The sequence below is a fragment of the Hyla sarda genome, unplaced genomic scaffold, assembly GCF_029499605.1.
Source record: "Hyla sarda isolate aHylSar1 unplaced genomic scaffold, aHylSar1.hap1 scaffold_766, whole genome shotgun sequence".
Lineage (NCBI taxonomy): Eukaryota > Metazoa > Chordata > Amphibia > Anura > Hylidae > Hyla > Hyla sarda.
In genome coordinates, this window is record NW_026610789.1 from 112501 (window position 1) to 126898 (window position 14398).

The 14398-nt window shown below is 47.0% G+C and overlaps 33 non-coding genes across 33 annotated transcripts; 25 read left to right on the forward strand and 8 right to left on the reverse strand.

Annotated features, from left to right (window-relative positions):
* Nucleotides 1–104: 104 nt before the first annotated feature.
* TRNAA-AGC (transfer RNA alanine (anticodon AGC)) lies at nt 105–177 on the forward strand. The gene has a single exon. It is a non-coding gene; the product is annotated as a tRNA-Ala (tRNA).
* Nucleotides 178–587: 410 nt separating this feature from the next.
* Nucleotides 588–661, reverse strand: TRNAN-GUU (transfer RNA asparagine (anticodon GUU)). The gene has a single exon. It is a non-coding gene; the product is annotated as a tRNA-Asn (tRNA).
* A 451-nt stretch (nt 662–1112) lies between these two features.
* On the forward strand, nt 1113–1184 carry TRNAG-UCC (transfer RNA glycine (anticodon UCC)). Its single transcript has one exon. It is a non-coding gene; the product is annotated as a tRNA-Gly (tRNA).
* A 349-nt stretch (nt 1185–1533) lies between these two features.
* Nucleotides 1534–1606, forward strand: TRNAA-AGC (transfer RNA alanine (anticodon AGC)). The gene has a single exon. It is a non-coding gene; the product is annotated as a tRNA-Ala (tRNA).
* Nucleotides 1607–1698: 92 nt separating this feature from the next.
* On the forward strand, nt 1699–1785 carry TRNAY-GUA (transfer RNA tyrosine (anticodon GUA)). The gene is given in 2 exon segments: nt 1699–1735; nt 1750–1785. It is a non-coding gene; the product is annotated as a tRNA-Tyr (tRNA).
* A 232-nt stretch (nt 1786–2017) lies between these two features.
* TRNAN-GUU (transfer RNA asparagine (anticodon GUU)) lies at nt 2018–2091 on the reverse strand. Its single transcript has one exon. It is a non-coding gene; the product is annotated as a tRNA-Asn (tRNA).
* A 451-nt stretch (nt 2092–2542) lies between these two features.
* Nucleotides 2543–2614, forward strand: TRNAG-UCC (transfer RNA glycine (anticodon UCC)). The gene has a single exon. It is a non-coding gene; the product is annotated as a tRNA-Gly (tRNA).
* Nucleotides 2615–2945: 331 nt separating this feature from the next.
* Nucleotides 2946–3018, forward strand: TRNAA-AGC (transfer RNA alanine (anticodon AGC)). The gene has a single exon. It is a non-coding gene; the product is annotated as a tRNA-Ala (tRNA).
* A 92-nt stretch (nt 3019–3110) lies between these two features.
* TRNAY-GUA (transfer RNA tyrosine (anticodon GUA)) lies at nt 3111–3197 on the forward strand. The gene is given in 2 exon segments: nt 3111–3147; nt 3162–3197. It is a non-coding gene; the product is annotated as a tRNA-Tyr (tRNA).
* Nucleotides 3198–4518: 1321 nt separating this feature from the next.
* Nucleotides 4519–4605, forward strand: TRNAY-GUA (transfer RNA tyrosine (anticodon GUA)). The gene is given in 2 exon segments: nt 4519–4555; nt 4570–4605. It is a non-coding gene; the product is annotated as a tRNA-Tyr (tRNA).
* Nucleotides 4606–4836: 231 nt separating this feature from the next.
* On the reverse strand, nt 4837–4910 carry TRNAN-GUU (transfer RNA asparagine (anticodon GUU)). The gene has a single exon. It is a non-coding gene; the product is annotated as a tRNA-Asn (tRNA).
* Nucleotides 4911–5361: 451 nt separating this feature from the next.
* Nucleotides 5362–5433, forward strand: TRNAG-UCC (transfer RNA glycine (anticodon UCC)). The gene has a single exon. It is a non-coding gene; the product is annotated as a tRNA-Gly (tRNA).
* Nucleotides 5434–5764: 331 nt separating this feature from the next.
* TRNAA-AGC (transfer RNA alanine (anticodon AGC)) lies at nt 5765–5837 on the forward strand. Its single transcript has one exon. It is a non-coding gene; the product is annotated as a tRNA-Ala (tRNA).
* Nucleotides 5838–5929: 92 nt separating this feature from the next.
* On the forward strand, nt 5930–6016 carry TRNAY-GUA (transfer RNA tyrosine (anticodon GUA)). Its single transcript is given in 2 exon segments — nt 5930–5966; nt 5981–6016. It is a non-coding gene; the product is annotated as a tRNA-Tyr (tRNA).
* A 231-nt stretch (nt 6017–6247) lies between these two features.
* TRNAN-GUU (transfer RNA asparagine (anticodon GUU)) lies at nt 6248–6321 on the reverse strand. The gene has a single exon. It is a non-coding gene; the product is annotated as a tRNA-Asn (tRNA).
* Nucleotides 6322–7167: 846 nt separating this feature from the next.
* TRNAA-AGC (transfer RNA alanine (anticodon AGC)) lies at nt 7168–7240 on the forward strand. The gene has a single exon. It is a non-coding gene; the product is annotated as a tRNA-Ala (tRNA).
* Nucleotides 7241–7332: 92 nt separating this feature from the next.
* On the forward strand, nt 7333–7419 carry TRNAY-GUA (transfer RNA tyrosine (anticodon GUA)). The gene is given in 2 exon segments: nt 7333–7369; nt 7384–7419. It is a non-coding gene; the product is annotated as a tRNA-Tyr (tRNA).
* A 231-nt stretch (nt 7420–7650) lies between these two features.
* On the reverse strand, nt 7651–7724 carry TRNAN-GUU (transfer RNA asparagine (anticodon GUU)). The gene has a single exon. It is a non-coding gene; the product is annotated as a tRNA-Asn (tRNA).
* A 451-nt stretch (nt 7725–8175) lies between these two features.
* TRNAG-UCC (transfer RNA glycine (anticodon UCC)) lies at nt 8176–8247 on the forward strand. Its single transcript has one exon. It is a non-coding gene; the product is annotated as a tRNA-Gly (tRNA).
* A 337-nt stretch (nt 8248–8584) lies between these two features.
* Nucleotides 8585–8657, forward strand: TRNAA-AGC (transfer RNA alanine (anticodon AGC)). Its single transcript has one exon. It is a non-coding gene; the product is annotated as a tRNA-Ala (tRNA).
* A 92-nt stretch (nt 8658–8749) lies between these two features.
* Nucleotides 8750–8836, forward strand: TRNAY-GUA (transfer RNA tyrosine (anticodon GUA)). Its single transcript is given in 2 exon segments — nt 8750–8786; nt 8801–8836. It is a non-coding gene; the product is annotated as a tRNA-Tyr (tRNA).
* A 756-nt stretch (nt 8837–9592) lies between these two features.
* Nucleotides 9593–9664, forward strand: TRNAG-UCC (transfer RNA glycine (anticodon UCC)). The gene has a single exon. It is a non-coding gene; the product is annotated as a tRNA-Gly (tRNA).
* A 728-nt stretch (nt 9665–10392) lies between these two features.
* On the forward strand, nt 10393–10464 carry TRNAG-UCC (transfer RNA glycine (anticodon UCC)). The gene has a single exon. It is a non-coding gene; the product is annotated as a tRNA-Gly (tRNA).
* Nucleotides 10465–10798: 334 nt separating this feature from the next.
* Nucleotides 10799–10871, forward strand: TRNAA-AGC (transfer RNA alanine (anticodon AGC)). The gene has a single exon. It is a non-coding gene; the product is annotated as a tRNA-Ala (tRNA).
* A 92-nt stretch (nt 10872–10963) lies between these two features.
* On the forward strand, nt 10964–11050 carry TRNAY-GUA (transfer RNA tyrosine (anticodon GUA)). The gene is given in 2 exon segments: nt 10964–11000; nt 11015–11050. It is a non-coding gene; the product is annotated as a tRNA-Tyr (tRNA).
* A 231-nt stretch (nt 11051–11281) lies between these two features.
* On the reverse strand, nt 11282–11355 carry TRNAN-GUU (transfer RNA asparagine (anticodon GUU)). Its single transcript has one exon. It is a non-coding gene; the product is annotated as a tRNA-Asn (tRNA).
* A 451-nt stretch (nt 11356–11806) lies between these two features.
* On the forward strand, nt 11807–11878 carry TRNAG-UCC (transfer RNA glycine (anticodon UCC)). The gene has a single exon. It is a non-coding gene; the product is annotated as a tRNA-Gly (tRNA).
* A 328-nt stretch (nt 11879–12206) lies between these two features.
* On the forward strand, nt 12207–12279 carry TRNAA-AGC (transfer RNA alanine (anticodon AGC)). Its single transcript has one exon. It is a non-coding gene; the product is annotated as a tRNA-Ala (tRNA).
* A 92-nt stretch (nt 12280–12371) lies between these two features.
* On the forward strand, nt 12372–12458 carry TRNAY-GUA (transfer RNA tyrosine (anticodon GUA)). Its single transcript is given in 2 exon segments — nt 12372–12408; nt 12423–12458. It is a non-coding gene; the product is annotated as a tRNA-Tyr (tRNA).
* Nucleotides 12459–12689: 231 nt separating this feature from the next.
* TRNAN-GUU (transfer RNA asparagine (anticodon GUU)) lies at nt 12690–12763 on the reverse strand. The gene has a single exon. It is a non-coding gene; the product is annotated as a tRNA-Asn (tRNA).
* An 863-nt stretch (nt 12764–13626) lies between these two features.
* TRNAA-AGC (transfer RNA alanine (anticodon AGC)) lies at nt 13627–13699 on the forward strand. The gene has a single exon. It is a non-coding gene; the product is annotated as a tRNA-Ala (tRNA).
* Nucleotides 13700–13791: 92 nt separating this feature from the next.
* On the forward strand, nt 13792–13878 carry TRNAY-GUA (transfer RNA tyrosine (anticodon GUA)). Its single transcript is given in 2 exon segments — nt 13792–13828; nt 13843–13878. It is a non-coding gene; the product is annotated as a tRNA-Tyr (tRNA).
* A 231-nt stretch (nt 13879–14109) lies between these two features.
* Nucleotides 14110–14183, reverse strand: TRNAN-GUU (transfer RNA asparagine (anticodon GUU)). Its single transcript has one exon. It is a non-coding gene; the product is annotated as a tRNA-Asn (tRNA).
* Nucleotides 14184–14398: the final 215 nt, after the last annotated feature.

Below are 14398 nucleotides of genomic sequence, written 5' to 3' on the forward strand. Positions count from 1 at the left end.
CTAAAAAAAAAAAAAAAAAAAAAAAAAAAAAGTTTAAAACAGTTACAGAGATTGATCAGTGGATTGCGTGGCTAAATGCGTGGCTAAATGCGTGGGTCAGACATGGGGGATTAGCTCAAATGGTAGAGCGCTCGCTTAGCATGCGAGAGGTAGCGGGATCGATGCCCGCATCCTCCAAAAACTTTTTGACTTTTTCAAACATCTTTTTAGCTAATGCTCATGGCACTCTTAGCCAAGCCAAAGAGTTGCACACACCCAGCTTTGCCAATCCTTCGATAGCTCAGCTGGTAGAGCGGAGGACTGTAGTAGAACAATCGGCAATCCTTAGGTCGCTGGTTCGATTCCGGCTCGAATGACATTTTTTTGGGGGGTATGTTTTCATTTGGGATGTTTCAAGCTGCTGAAACACACACACTTCCGCTGACCCCTACTCTTAACACTAGAAACACCCTTTCCAGAGAGGTCTCCCGTCAACATTGGGACTTTAAAACAGGCACAGAGACCAAGCTTTCAGTTGAGAGCACATCTAAGGCTCGCCAAAGAACCACCTTTAGCTGTGACGTGCAACCAAATCAAAAAGGAGAACTCGTCCCTGGGTGGGCTTGAACCACCAACCTTTCGGTTAACAGCCGAACGCGCTAACCGATTGCGCCACAGAGACAACGGTGCTGCATGCTCGTGACTAGGCACAAGCGAAAACCCAAATGCTGGTCTCCAGGTGGACTTCAGCCCATAACAATCGGCTTTTAAGCTAAACTTGCTGAAACGGCAGAGACCGCCTTCCCACTAGCAGCTTGACAGGAACCAGAGGGTAGTTATGCTTCTCATCTCCTTTACAGACAGAAGCAGAGTGGCGCAGCGGAAGCGTGCTGGGCCCATAACCCAGAGGTCGATGGATCGAAACCATCCTCTGCTAAGCAATCAATTTTACTGTTTCCACCATTGTAATTGAGGCAAGTTCGTTTCTAGGCCAACGCATTGTTCCTCTTCTTTGGAGGTGTTTTAAGGTCTTTGTGAACGAATTTTGCTCTTCATGATAGCAGAAGTAGTCAGTCTAAGCCATGCGAATCACAGACGTCACCGACATCACCGACATCACAGCTGTCAAAGAAGCGTTGGTGGTATAGTGGTAAGCATAGCTGCCTTCCAAGCAGTTGACCCGGGTTCGATTCCCGGCCAACGCATTTCTTTCAAGGTTTTGTCACCTGTCTCCTATGCATGCTCTTTCATGGTAAAAAATTTTGCAGCTAGAAGCACCCTTTCAGCTCCTTACATTACAATGCTCCTCCCATTACAATGCTCCTCCCAAAAGGGTCCCATGGCTCTAGAGCCTCATCTGCTACATAACAACTTTCTTGTCCTAAGTATTAAGCCACGCGAAGCTCTGTAAACATCCCAGTCTTAGTCTTCTAATGTCAAAAATATTTTGACACTTAAAAAAAAAAAAAAAAAAAAAAAAAGTTTCAAACAGTTACAGAGATTGATCAGTGGATTGCGTGGCTAAATGCGTGGCTAAATGCGTGGGTCAGACATGGGGGATTAGCTCAAATGGTAGAGCGCTCGCTTAGCATGCGAGAGGTAGCGGGATCGATGCCCGCATCCTCCAAAAACTTTTTGACTTTTTCAAACATCTTTTTAGCTAATGCTCATGGCACTCTTAGCCAAGCCAAAGAGTTGCACACACCCGGCTTTGCCAATCCTTCGATAGCTCAGCTGGTAGAGCGGAGGACTGTAGTAGAACAATCGGCAATCCTTAGGTCGCTGGTTCGATTCCGGCTCGAAGGACATTTTTTTTGTGGGGTATGTTTTCATTTGGGATGTTTCAAGCTGCTGAAACACACACACTTCCGCTGACCCCTACTCTTAACACTAGAAACACCCTTTCCAGAGAGGTCTCCCGTCAACATTGGGACTTTAAAACAGGCACAGAGACCAAGCTTTCAGTTGAGAGCACATCTAAGGCTCGCCAAAGAACCACCTTTAGCTGTGACGTGCAACCAAATCAAAAAGGGGACCTCGTCCCTGGGTGGGCTTGAACCACCAACCTTTCGGTTAACAGCCGAACGCGCTAACCGATTGCGCCACAGAGACAACGGTGCTGCATGCTCGTGACTAGGCACAAGCGAAAACCCAAATGCTGGTCTCCAGGTGGACTTCAGCCCATAACAATCGGCTTTTAAGCTAAACTTGCTGAAACGGCAGAGACCGCCTTCCCGCTAGCAGCTTGACAGGAACCAGAGGGTAGTTATGCTTCTCATCTCCTTTACAGACAGAAGCTGAGTGGCGCAGCGGAAGCGTGCTGGGCCCATAACCCAGAGGTCGATGGATCGAAACCATCCTCTGCTAAGCAATCAATTTTACTGTTTCCACCATTGTAATTGAGGCAAGTTCGTTTCTAGGCCAACGCATTGTTCCTCTTCTTTGGAGGTGTTTTAAGGTCTTTGTGAACGAATTTTGCTCTTCATGATAGCAGAAGTAGTCAGTCTAAGCCATGCGAATCACAGACGTCACCGACATCACCGACATCACAGCTGTCACAGAAGCGTTGGTGGTATAGTGGTAAGCATAGCTGCCTTCCAAGCAGTTGACCCGGGTTCGATTCCCGGCCAACGCATTTCTTTCAAGGTTTTGTCACCTGTCTCCTATGCTTGCTCTTTCATGGTAAAAAATTTTGCAGCTAGAAGCACCCTTTCAGCTCCTTACATTACAATGCTCCTCCCATTACAATGCTCCTCCCAAAAGGGTCCCATGGCTCTAGAGCCTCATCTGCTACATAACAACTTTCTTATCCTAAGTATTAAGCCACGCGAAGCTCTGTAAACATCCCAGTCTTAGTCTTCTAATGTCAAAAATATTTTGACACTTAAAAAAAAAAAATAATAAAGTTTCAAACATTTACAGAGATTGATCAGTGGATTGCGTGGCTAAATGCGTGGGTGAGACATGGGGGATTAGCTCAAATGGTAGAGCGCTCGCTTAGCATGCGAGAGGTAGCGGGATCGATGCCCGCATCCTCCAAAAACTTTTTGACTTTTTCAAACATCTTTTTAGCTAATGCTCATGGCACTCTTAGCCAAGCCAAAGAGTTGCACACACCCAGCTTTGCCAATCCTTCGATAGCTCAGCTGGTAGAGCGGAGGACTGTAGTAGAACAATCGGCAATCCTTAGGTCGCTGGTTCGATTCCGGCTCGAAGGACATTTTTTTTGTGGGGTATGTTTTCATTTGGGATGTTTCAAGCTGCTGAAACACACACACTTCCGCTGACCCCTACTCTTAACACTAGAAACACCCTTTCCAGAGAGGTCTCCCGTCAACATTGGGACTTTAAAACAGGCACAGAGACCAAGCTTTCAGTTGAGAGCACATCTAAGGCTCGCCAAAGAACCACCTTTAGCTGTGACGTGCAACCAAATCAAAAAGGGGACCTCGTCCCTGGGTGGGCTTGAACCACCAACCTTTCGGTTAACAGCCGAACGCGCTAACCGATTGCACCACAGAGACAACGGTGCTGCATGCTCGTGACTAGGCACAAGCGAAAACCCAAATGCTGGTCTCCAGGTGGACTTCAGCCCATAACAATCGGCTTTTAAGCTAAACTTGCTGAAACGGCAGAGACCGCCTTCCCGCTAGCAGCTTGACAGGAACCAGAGGGTAGTTATGCTTCTCATCTCCTTTACAGACAGAAGCAGAGTGGCGCAGCGGAAGCGTGCTGGGCCCATAACCCAGAGGTCGATGGATCGAAACCATCCTCTGCTAAGCGATCAATTTTACTGTTTCCACCATTGTAATTGAGGCAAGTTCGTTTCTAGGCCAACGCATTGTTCCTCTTCTTTGGAGGTTTTTTAAGGTCTTTGTGAACGAATTTTGCTCTTCATGATAGCAGAAGTAGTCAGTCTAAGCCATGCGAATCACAGACGTCACCGACATCACCGACATCACAGCTGTCACAGAAGCGTTGGTTGTATAGTGGTGAGCATAGCTGCCTTCCAACCAGTTGACCCGGGTTCGATTCCCGGCCAACGCATTTCTTTCAAGGTTTTGTCTCCTATGCTTGCTCTTTCATGGTAAAAAATGTGGCAGCTAGAAGCACCCTTTCAGCTCCTTACATTACAATGCTCCTCCCATTACAATGCTCCTCCCAAAAGGGTCCCATGGCTCTAGAGCCTGAATCTGCTACATAACAACTTTCTTGTCCTAAGTATTAAGCCACGCGAAGCTCTGTAAACATCCCAGTCTTAGTCTTCTAATGTCAAAAATATTTTGACACTTAAAAAAAAAAAAAAAAAAAAAGTTTCAAACAGTTACAGAGATTGATCAGTGGATTGCGTGGCTAAATGCGTGGGTCAGACATGGGGGATTAGCTCAAATGGTAGAGCGCTCGCTTAGCATGCGAGAGGTAGCCGGATCGATGCCCGCATCCTCCAAAAACTTTTTGACTTTTTCAAACATCTTTTTAGCTAATGCTCATGGCACTCTTAGCCAAGCCAAAGAGTTGCACACACCTGGCTTTGCCAATCCTTCGATAGCTCAGCTGGTAGAGCGGAGGACTGTAGTAGAACAATCGGCAATCCTTAGGTCGCTGGTTCGATTCCGGCTCGAAGGACATTTTTTTGGGGGGTATGTTTTCATTTGGGATGTTTCAAGATGCTGAAAAACACACACTTCCGCTGACCCCTGCTCTTAACACTAGAAACACCCTTTCCAGAGAGGTCTCCCGTCAACATTGGGACTTTAAAACAGGCACAGAGACCAAGCTTTCAGTTGAGAGCACATCTAAGGCTCGCCAAAGAACCACCTTTAGCTGTGACGTGCAACCAAATCAAAAAGGGGACCTCGTCCCTGGGTGGGCTTGAACCACCAACCTTTCGGTTAACAGCCGAACGCGCTAACCGATTGCGCCACAGAGACAACGGTGCTGCATGCTCGTGACTAGGCACAAGCGAAAACCCAAATGCTGGTCTCCAGGTGGACTTCAGCCCATAACAATCGGCTTTTAAGCTAAACTTGCTGAAACGGCAGAGACCGCCTTCCCGCTAGCAGCTTGACAGGAACCAGAGGGTAGTTATGCTTCTCATCTCCTTTACAGACAGAAGCAGAGTGGCGCAGCGGAAGCGTGCTGGGCCCATAACCCAGAGGTCGATGGATCGAAACCATCCTCTGCTAAGCAATCAATTTTACTGTTTCCACCATTGTAATTGAGGCAAGTTCGTTTCTAGGCCAACGCATTGTTCCTCTTCTTTGGAGGTGTTTTAAGGTCTTTGTGAACGAATTTTGCTCTTCATGATAGCAGAAGTAGTCAGTCTAAGCCATGCGAATCACAGACGTCACCGACATCACCGACATCACAGCTGTCAAAGAAGTGTTGGTGGTATAGTGGTAAGCATAGCTGCCTTCCAAGCAGTTGACCCGGGTTCGATTCCCGGCCAACGCATTTCTTTCAAGGTTTTGTCACCTGTCTCCTATGCTTGCTCTTTCATGGTAAAAAATTTTGCAGCTAGAAGCACCCTTTCAGCTCCTTACATTACAATGCTCCTCCCATTACAATGCTCCTCCCAAAAGGGTCCCATGGCTCTAGAGCCTCATCTGCTACATAACAACTTTCTTGTCCTAAGTATTAAGCCACGCGAAGCTCTGTAAACATCCCAGTCTTAGTCTTCTAATGTCAAAAATATTTTGACACTTAAAAAAAAAAAAAAAAAAAGTTTCAAACAGTTACAGAGATTGATCAGTGGATTGCGTGGCTAAATGCGTGGGTCAGACATGGGGGATTAGCTCAAATGGTAGAGCGCTCGCTTAGCATGCGAGAGGTAGCGGGATCGATGCCCGCATCCTCCAAAAACTTTTTGACTTTTTCAAACATCTTTTTAGCTAATGCTCATGGCACTCTTAGCCAAGCCAAAGAGTTGCACACATCCAGCTTTGCCAATCCTTCGATAGCTCAGCTGGTAGAGCGGAGGACTGTAGTAGAACAATTGGCAATCCTTAGGTCGCTGGTTCGATTCCGGCTCGAAGGACATTTTTTTGGGGGGTATGTTTTCATTTGGGATGTTTCAAGCTGCTGAAACACACACACTTCCGCTGACCCCTACTCTTAACACTAGAAACACCCTTTCCAGAGAGGTCTCCCGTCAACATTGGGACTTTAAAACAGGCACAGAGACCAAGCTTTCAGTTGAGAGCACATCTAAGGCTCGCCAAAGAACCACCTTTAGCTGTGACGTGCAACCAAATCAAAAAGGGGACCTCGTCCCTGGGTGGGCTTGAACCACCAACCTTTCGGTTAACAGCCGAACGCGCTAACCGATTGCGCCACAGAGACAACAGTGCTGCATGCTCGTGACTAGGCACAAGCGAAAACCCAAATGCTGGTCTCCAGGTGGACTTCAGCCCATAACAATCGGCTTTTAAGCTAAACTTGCTGAAACGGCAGAGACCGCCTTCCCGCTAGCAGCTTGACAGGAACCAGAGGGTAGTTATGCTTCTCATCTCCTTTACAGACAGAAGCAGAGTGGCGCAGCGGAAGCGTGCTGGGCCCATAACCCAGAGGTCGATGGATCGAAACCATCCTCTGCTAAGCAATCAATTTTACTGTTTCCACCATTGTAATTGAGGCAAGTTCGTTTCTAGGCCAACGCATTGTTCCTCTTCTTTGGAGGTGTTTTAAGGTCTTTGTGAACGAATTTTGCTCTTCATGATAGCAGAAGTAGTCAGTCTAAGCCATGCGAATCACAGACGTCACCGACATCACCGACATCACAGCTGTCAAAGAAGCGTTGGTGGTATAGTGGTAAGCATAGCTGCCTTCCAAGCAGTTGACCCGTGTTCGATTCCCGGCCAACGCATTTCTTTCAAGGTTTTGTCACCTGTCTCCTATGCTTGCTCTTTCATGGTAAAAAATTTTGCAGCTAGAAGCACCCTTTCAGCTCCTTACATTACAATGCTCCTCCCATTACAATGCTCCTCCCAAAAGGGTCCCATGGCTCTAGAGCCTCATCTGCTACATAACAACTTTCTTGTCCTAAGTATTAAGCCACGCGAAGCTCTGTAAACATCCCAGTCTTAGTCTTCTAATGTCAAAAATATTTTGACACTTAAAAAAAAAAAGTTTCAAACAGTTACAGAGATTGATCAGTGGATTGCGTGGCTAAATGCGTGGGTCAGACATGGGGGATTAGCTCAAATGGTAGAGCGCTCGCTTAGCATGCGAGAGGTAGCGGGATCGATGCCCGCATCCTCCAAAAACGTTTTGACTTTTTCAAACATCTTTTTAGCTAATGCTCATGGCACTCTTAGCCAAGCCAAAGAGTTGCACACATCCAGCTTTGCCAATCCTTCGATAGCTCAGCTGGTAGAGCGGAGGACTGTAGTAGAACAATTGGCAATCCTTAGGTCGCTGGTTCGATTCCGGCTCGAAGGACATTTTTTTGGGGGGTATGTTTTCATTTGGGATGTTTCAAGCTGCTGAAACACACACACTTCCGCTGACCCCTACTCTTAACACTAGAAACACCCTTTCCAGAGAGGTCTCCCGTCAACATTGGGACTTTAAAACAGGCACAGAGACCAAGCTTTCAGTTGAGAGCACATCTAAGGCTCGCCAAAGAACCACCTTTAGCTGTGACGTGCAACCAAATCAAAAAGGGGACCTCGTCCCTGGGTGGGCTTGAACCACCAACCTTTCGGTTAACAGCCGAACGCGCTAACCGATTGCGCCACAGAGACAACAGTGCTGCATGCTCGTGACTAGGCACAAGCGAAAACCCAAATGCTGGTCTCCAGGTGGACTTCAGCCCATAACAATCGGCTTTTAAGCTAAACTTGCTGAAACGGCAGAGACCGCCTTCCCGCTAGCAGCTTGACAGGAACCAGAGGGTAGTTATGCTTCTCATCTCATTTACAGACAGAAGCAGAGTGGCGCAGCGGAAGCGTGCTGGGCCCATAACCCAGAGGTCGATGGATCGAAACCATCCTCTGCTAAGCAATCAATTTTACTGTTTCCACCATTGTAATTGAGGCAAGTTCGTTTCTAGGCCAACGCATTGTTCCTCTTCTTTGGAGGTGTTTTAAGGTCTTTGTGAACGAATTTTGCTCTTCATGATAGCAGAAGTAGTCAGTCTAAGCCATGCGAATCACAGACGTCACCGACATCACCGACATCACAGCTGTCAAAGAAGCGTTGGTGGTATAGTGGTAAGCATAGCTGCCTTCCAAGCAGTTGACCCGGGTTCGATTCCCGGCCAACGCATTTCTTTCAAGGTTTTGTCACCTGTCTCCTATGCTTGCTCTTTCATGGTAAAAAATTTTGCAGCTAGAAGCACCCTTTCAGCTCCTTACATTACAATGCTCCTCCCATTACAATGCTCCTCCCAAAAGGGTCCCATGGCTCTAGAGCCTCATCTGCTACATAACAACTTTCTTGTCCTAAGTATTAAGCCACGCGAAGCTCTGTAAACATCCCAGTCTTAGTCTTCTAATGTCAAAAATATTTTGACACTTAAAAAAAAAAAAAAAAAAAAAAAAAGTTTCAAACAGTTACAGAGATTGATCAGTGGATTGCGTGGCTAAATGCGTGGGTCAGACATGGGGGATTAGCTCAAATGGTAGAGCGCTCGCTTAGCATGCGAGAGGTAGCGGGATCGATGCCCGCATCCTCCAAAAACTTTTTTACTTTTTCAAACATCTTTTTAGCTAATGCTCATGGCACTCTTAGCCAAGCCAAAGAGTTGCACACATCCAGCTTTGCCAATCCTTCGATAGCTCAGCTGGTAGAGCGGAGGACTGTAGTAGAACAATTGGCAATCCTTAGGTCGCTGGTTCGATTCCGGCTCGAAGGACATTTTTTTGGGGGGTATGTTTTCATTTGGGATGTTTCAAGCTGCTGAAACACACACACTTCCGCTGACCCCTACTCTTAACACTAGAAACACCCTTTCCAGAGAGGTCTCCCGTCAACATTGGGACTTTAAAACAGGCACAGAGACCAAGCTTTCAGTTGAGAGCACATCTAAGGCTCGCCAAAGAACCACCTTTAGCTGTGACGTGCAACCAAATCAAAAAGGGGACCTCGTCCCTGGGTGGGCTTGAACCACCAACCTTTCGGTTAACAGCCGAACGCGCTAAACGATTGCGCCACAGAGACAACAGTGCTGCATGCTCGTGACTAGGCACAAGCGAAAACCCAAATGCTGGTCTCCAGGTGGACTTCAGCCCATAACAATCGGCTTTTAAGCTAAACTTGCTGAAACGGCAGAGACCGCCTTCCCACTAGCAGCTTGACAGGAACCAGAGGGTAGTTATGCTTCTCATCTCCTTTACAGACAGAAGCAGAGTGGCGCAGCGGAAGCGTGCTGGGCCCATAACCCAGAGGTCGATGGATCGAAACCATCCTCTGCTAAGCAATCAATTTTACTGTTTCCACCATTGTAATTGAGGCAAGTTCGTTTCTAGGCCAACGCATTGTTCCTCTTCTTTGGAGGTGTTTTAAGGTCTTTGTGAACGAATTTTGCTCTTCATGATAGCAGAAGTAGTCAGTCTAAGCCATGCGAATCACAGACGTCACCGACATCACCGACATCACAGCTGTCAAAGAAGCGTTGGTGGTATAGTGGTAAGCATAGCTGCCTTCCAAGCAGTTGACCCGGGTTCGATTCCCGGCCAACGCATTTCTTTCAAGGTTTTGTCACCTGTCTCCTATGCTTGCTCTTTCATGGTAAAAAATTTTGCAGCTAGAAGCACCCTTTCAGCTCCTTACATTACAATGCTCCTCCCATTACAATGCTCCTCCCAAAAGGGTCCCATGGCTCTAGAGCCTCATCTGCTACATAACAACTTTCTTGTCCTAAGTATTAAGCCACGCGAAGCTCTGTAAACATCCCAGTCTTAGTCTTCTAATGTCAAAAATATTTTGACACTTAAAAAAAAAAAAAAAAAGTTTCAAACAACGGTGCTGCATGCTCGTGACTAGGCACAAGCGAAAACCCAAATGCTGGTCTCCAGGTGGACTTCAGCCCATAACAATCGGCTTTTAAGCTAAACTTGCTGAAACGGCAGAGACCACCTTCCCGCTAGCAGCTTGACAGGAACCAGAGGGTAGTTATGCTTCTCATCTCCTTTACAGACAGAAGCAGAGTGGCGCAGCGGAAGCGTGCTGGGCCCATAACCCAGAGGTCGATGGATCGTAACCATCCTCTGCTAAGCAATCAATTTTACTGTTTCCACCATTGTAATTGAGGCAAGTTCGTTTCTAGGCCAACGCATTGTTCCTCTTCTTTGGAGGTGTTTTAAGGTCTTTGTGAACGAATTTTGCTCTTCATGATAGCAGAAGTAGTCAGTCTAAGCCATGCGAATCACAGACGTCACCGACATCACCGACATCACAGCTGTCAAAGAAGCGTTGGTGGTATAGTGGTAAGCATAGCTGCCTTCCAAGCAGTTGACCCGGGTTCGATTCCCGGCCAACGCATTTCTTTCAAGGTTTTGTCACCTGTCTCCTATGCTTGCTCTTTCATGGTAAAAAATTTTGCAGCTAGAAGCACCCTTTCAGCTCCTTACATTACAATGCTCCTCCCATTACAATGCTCCTCCCAAAAGGGTCCCATGGCTCTAGAGCCTCATCTGCTACATAACAACTTTCTTGTCCTAAGTATTAAGCCACGCGAAGCTCTGTAAACATCCCAGTCTTAGTCTTCTAATGTCAAAAATATTTTGACACTTAAAAAAAAAAAAAAAAAAAAAAGTTTCAAACAGTTACAGAGATTGATCAGTGGATTGCGTGGCTAAATGCGTGGGTCAGACATGGGGGATTAGCTCAAATGGTAGAGCGCTCGCTTAGCATGCGAGAGGTAGCGGGATCGATGCCCGCATCCTCCAAAAACTTTTTGACTTTTTCAAACATCTTTTTAGCTAATGCTCATGGCACTCTTAGCCAAGCCAAAGAGTTGCACACATCCAGCTTTGCCAATCCTTCGATAGCTCAGCTGGTAGAGCGGAGGACTGTAGTAGAACAATTGGCAATCCTTAGGTCGCTGGTTCGATTCCGGCTCGAAGGACATTTTTTTGGGGGGTATGTTTTCATTTGGGATGTTTCAAGCTGCTGAAACACACACACTTCCGCTGACCCCTACTCTTAACACTAGAAACACCCTTTCCAGAGAGGTCTCCCGTCAACATTGGGACTTTAAAACAGGCACAGAGACCAAGCTTTCAGTTGAGAGCACATCTAAGGCTCGCCAAAGAACCACCTTTAGCTGTGACGTGCAACCAAATCAAAAAGGGGACCTCGTCCCTGGGTGGGCTTGAACCACCAACCTTTCGGTTAACAGCCGAACGCGCTAACCGATTGCGCCACAGAGACAACAGTGCTGCATGCTCGTGACTAGGCACAAGCGAAAACCCAAATGCTGGTCTCCAGGTGGACTTCAGCCCATAACAATCGGCTTTTAAGCTAAACTTGCTGAAACGGCAGAGACCGCCTTCCCGCTAGCAGCTTGACAGGAACCAGAGGGTAGTTATGCTTCTCATCTCCTTTACAGACAGAAGCAGAGTGGCGCAGCGGAAGTGTGCTGGGCCCATAACCCAGAGGTCGATGGATCGAAACCATCCTCTGCTAAGCAATCAATTTTACTGTTTCCACCATTGTAATTGAGGCAAGTTCGTTTCTAGGCCAACGCATTGTTCCTCTTCTTTGGAGGTGTTTTAAGGTCTTTGTGAACGAATTTTGCTCTTCATGATAGCAGAAGTAGTCAGTCTAAGCCATGCGAATCACAGACGTCACCGACATCACCGACATCACAGCTGTCAAAGAAGCGTTGGTGGTATAGTGGTAAGCATAGCTGCTTTCCAAGCAGTTGACCCGGGTTCGATTCCCGGCCAACGCATTTCTTTCAAGGTTTTGTCACCTGTCTCCTATGCTTGCTCTTTCATGGTAAAAAATTTTGCAGCTAGAAGCACCCTTTCAGCTCCTTACATTACAATGCTCCTCCCATTACAATGCTCCTCCCAAAAGGGTCCCATGGCTCTAGAGCCTCATCTGCTACATAACAACTTTCTTGTCCTAAGTATTAAGCCACGCGAAGCTCTGTAAACATCCCAGTCTTAGTCTTCTAATGTCAAAAATATTTTGACACTTAAAAAAAAAAAAAAAAGTTTCAAACAGTTACAGAGATTGATCAGTGGATTGCGTGGCTAAATGCGTGGGTCAGACATGGGGGATTAGCTCAAATGGTAGAGCGCTCGCTTAGCATGCGAGAGGTAGCGGGATCGATGCCCGCATCCTCCAAAAACTTTTTGACTTTTTCAAACATCTTTTTAGCTAATGCTCATGGCACTCTTAGCCAAGCCAAAGAGTTGCACACACCCGGCTTTGCCAATCCTTCGATAGCTCAGCTGGTAGAGCGGAGGACTGTAGTAGAACAATCGGCAATCCTTAGGTCGCTGGTTCGATTCCGGCTCGAAGGACATTTTTTTGGGGGGTATGTTTTCATTTGGGATGTTTCAAGATGCTGAAAAACACACACTTCCGTTGACCCCTGCTCTTAACACTAGAAACACCCTTTCCAGAGAGGTCTCCCGTCAACATTGGGACTTTAAAACAGGCACAGAGACCAAGCTTTCAGTTGAGAGCACATCTAAGGCTCGCCAAAGAACCACCTTTAGCTGTGACGTGCAACCAAATCAAAAAGGGGACCTCGTCCCTGGGTGGGCTTGAACCACCAACCTTTCGGTTAACAGCCGAACGCGCTAACCGATTGCGCCACAGAGACAACGGTGCTGCATGCTCGTGACTAGGCACAAGCGAAAACCCAAATGCTGGTCTCCAGGTGGACTTCAGCCCATAACAATCGGCTTTTAAGCTAAACTTGCTGAAACGGCAGAGACCGCCTTCCCGCTAGCAGCTTGACAGGAACCAGAGGGTAGTTATGCTTCTCATCTCCTTTACAGACAGAAGCAGAGTGGCGCAGCGGAAGCGTGCTGGGCCCATAACCCAGAGGTCGATGGATCGAAACCATCCTCTGCTAAGCAATCAATTTTACTGTTTCCACCATTGTAATTGAGGCAAGTTCGTTTCTAGGCCAACGCATTGTTCCTCTTCTTTGGAGGTGTTTTAAGGTCTTTGTGAACGAATTTTGCTCTTCATGATAGCAGAAGTAGTCAGTCTAAGCCATGCGAATCACAGACGTCACCGACATCAACGACATCACAGCTGTCAAAGAAGCGTTGGTGGTATAGTGGTAAGCATAGCTGCTTTCCAAGCAGTTGACCCGGGTTTGATTCCCGGCCAACGCATTTCTTTCAAGGTTTTGTCACCTGTCTCCTATGCTTGCTCTTTCATGGTAAAAAATTTTGCAGCTAGAAGCACCCTTTCAGCTCCTTACATTACAATGCTCCTCCCATTACAATGCTCCTCCCAAAAGGGTCCCATGGCTCTAGAGCCTCATCTGCTACATAACAACTTTCTTGTCCTAAGTATTAAGCCACGCGAAGCTCTGTAAACATCCCAGTCTTAGTCTTCTAATGTCAAAAATATTTTGACACTTAAAAAAAAAAAAAAAAAAAAAAAAAAAAGTTTCAAACAGTTACAGAGATTGATCAGTGGATTGCGTGGCTAAATGCGTGGGTCAGACATGGGGGATTAGCTCAAATGGTAGAGCGCTCGCTTAGCATGCGAGAGGTAGCGGGATCGATGCCCGCATCCTCCAAAAACTTTTTGACTTTTTCAAACATCTTTTTAGCTAATGCTCATGGCACTCTTAGCCAAGCCAAAGAGTTGCACACACCCGGCTTTGCCAATCCTTCGATAGCTCAGCTGGTAGAGCGGAGGACTGTAGTAGAACAATCGGCAATCCTTAGGTCGCTGGTTCGATTCCGGCTCGAAGGACATTTTTTTGGGGGGTATGTTTTCATTTGGGATGTTTCAAGATGCTGAAAAACACACACTTCCGCTGACCCCTGCTCTTAACACTAGAAACACCCTTTCCAGAGAGGTCTCCCGTCAACATTGGGACTTTAAAACAGGCACAGAGACCAAGCTTTCAGTTGAGAGCACATCTAAGGCTCGCCAAAGAACCACCTTTAGCTGTGACGTGCAACCAAATCAAAAAGGGGACCTCGTCCCTGGGTGGGCTTGAACCACCAACCTTTCGGTTAACAGCCGAACGCGCTAACCGATTGCGCCACAGAGACAACGGTGCTGCATGCTCGTGACTAGGCACAAGCGAAAACCCAAATGCTGGTCTCCAGGTGGACTTCAGCCCATAACAATCGGCTTTTAAGCTAAACTTGCTGAAACGGCAGAGACCGCCTTCCCGCTAGCATCTTGACAGGAACCAGAGGGTAGTTATGCTTCTCATCTCCTTTACAAACAGAAGCAGAGTGGCGCAGCGGAAGCGTGCTGGGCC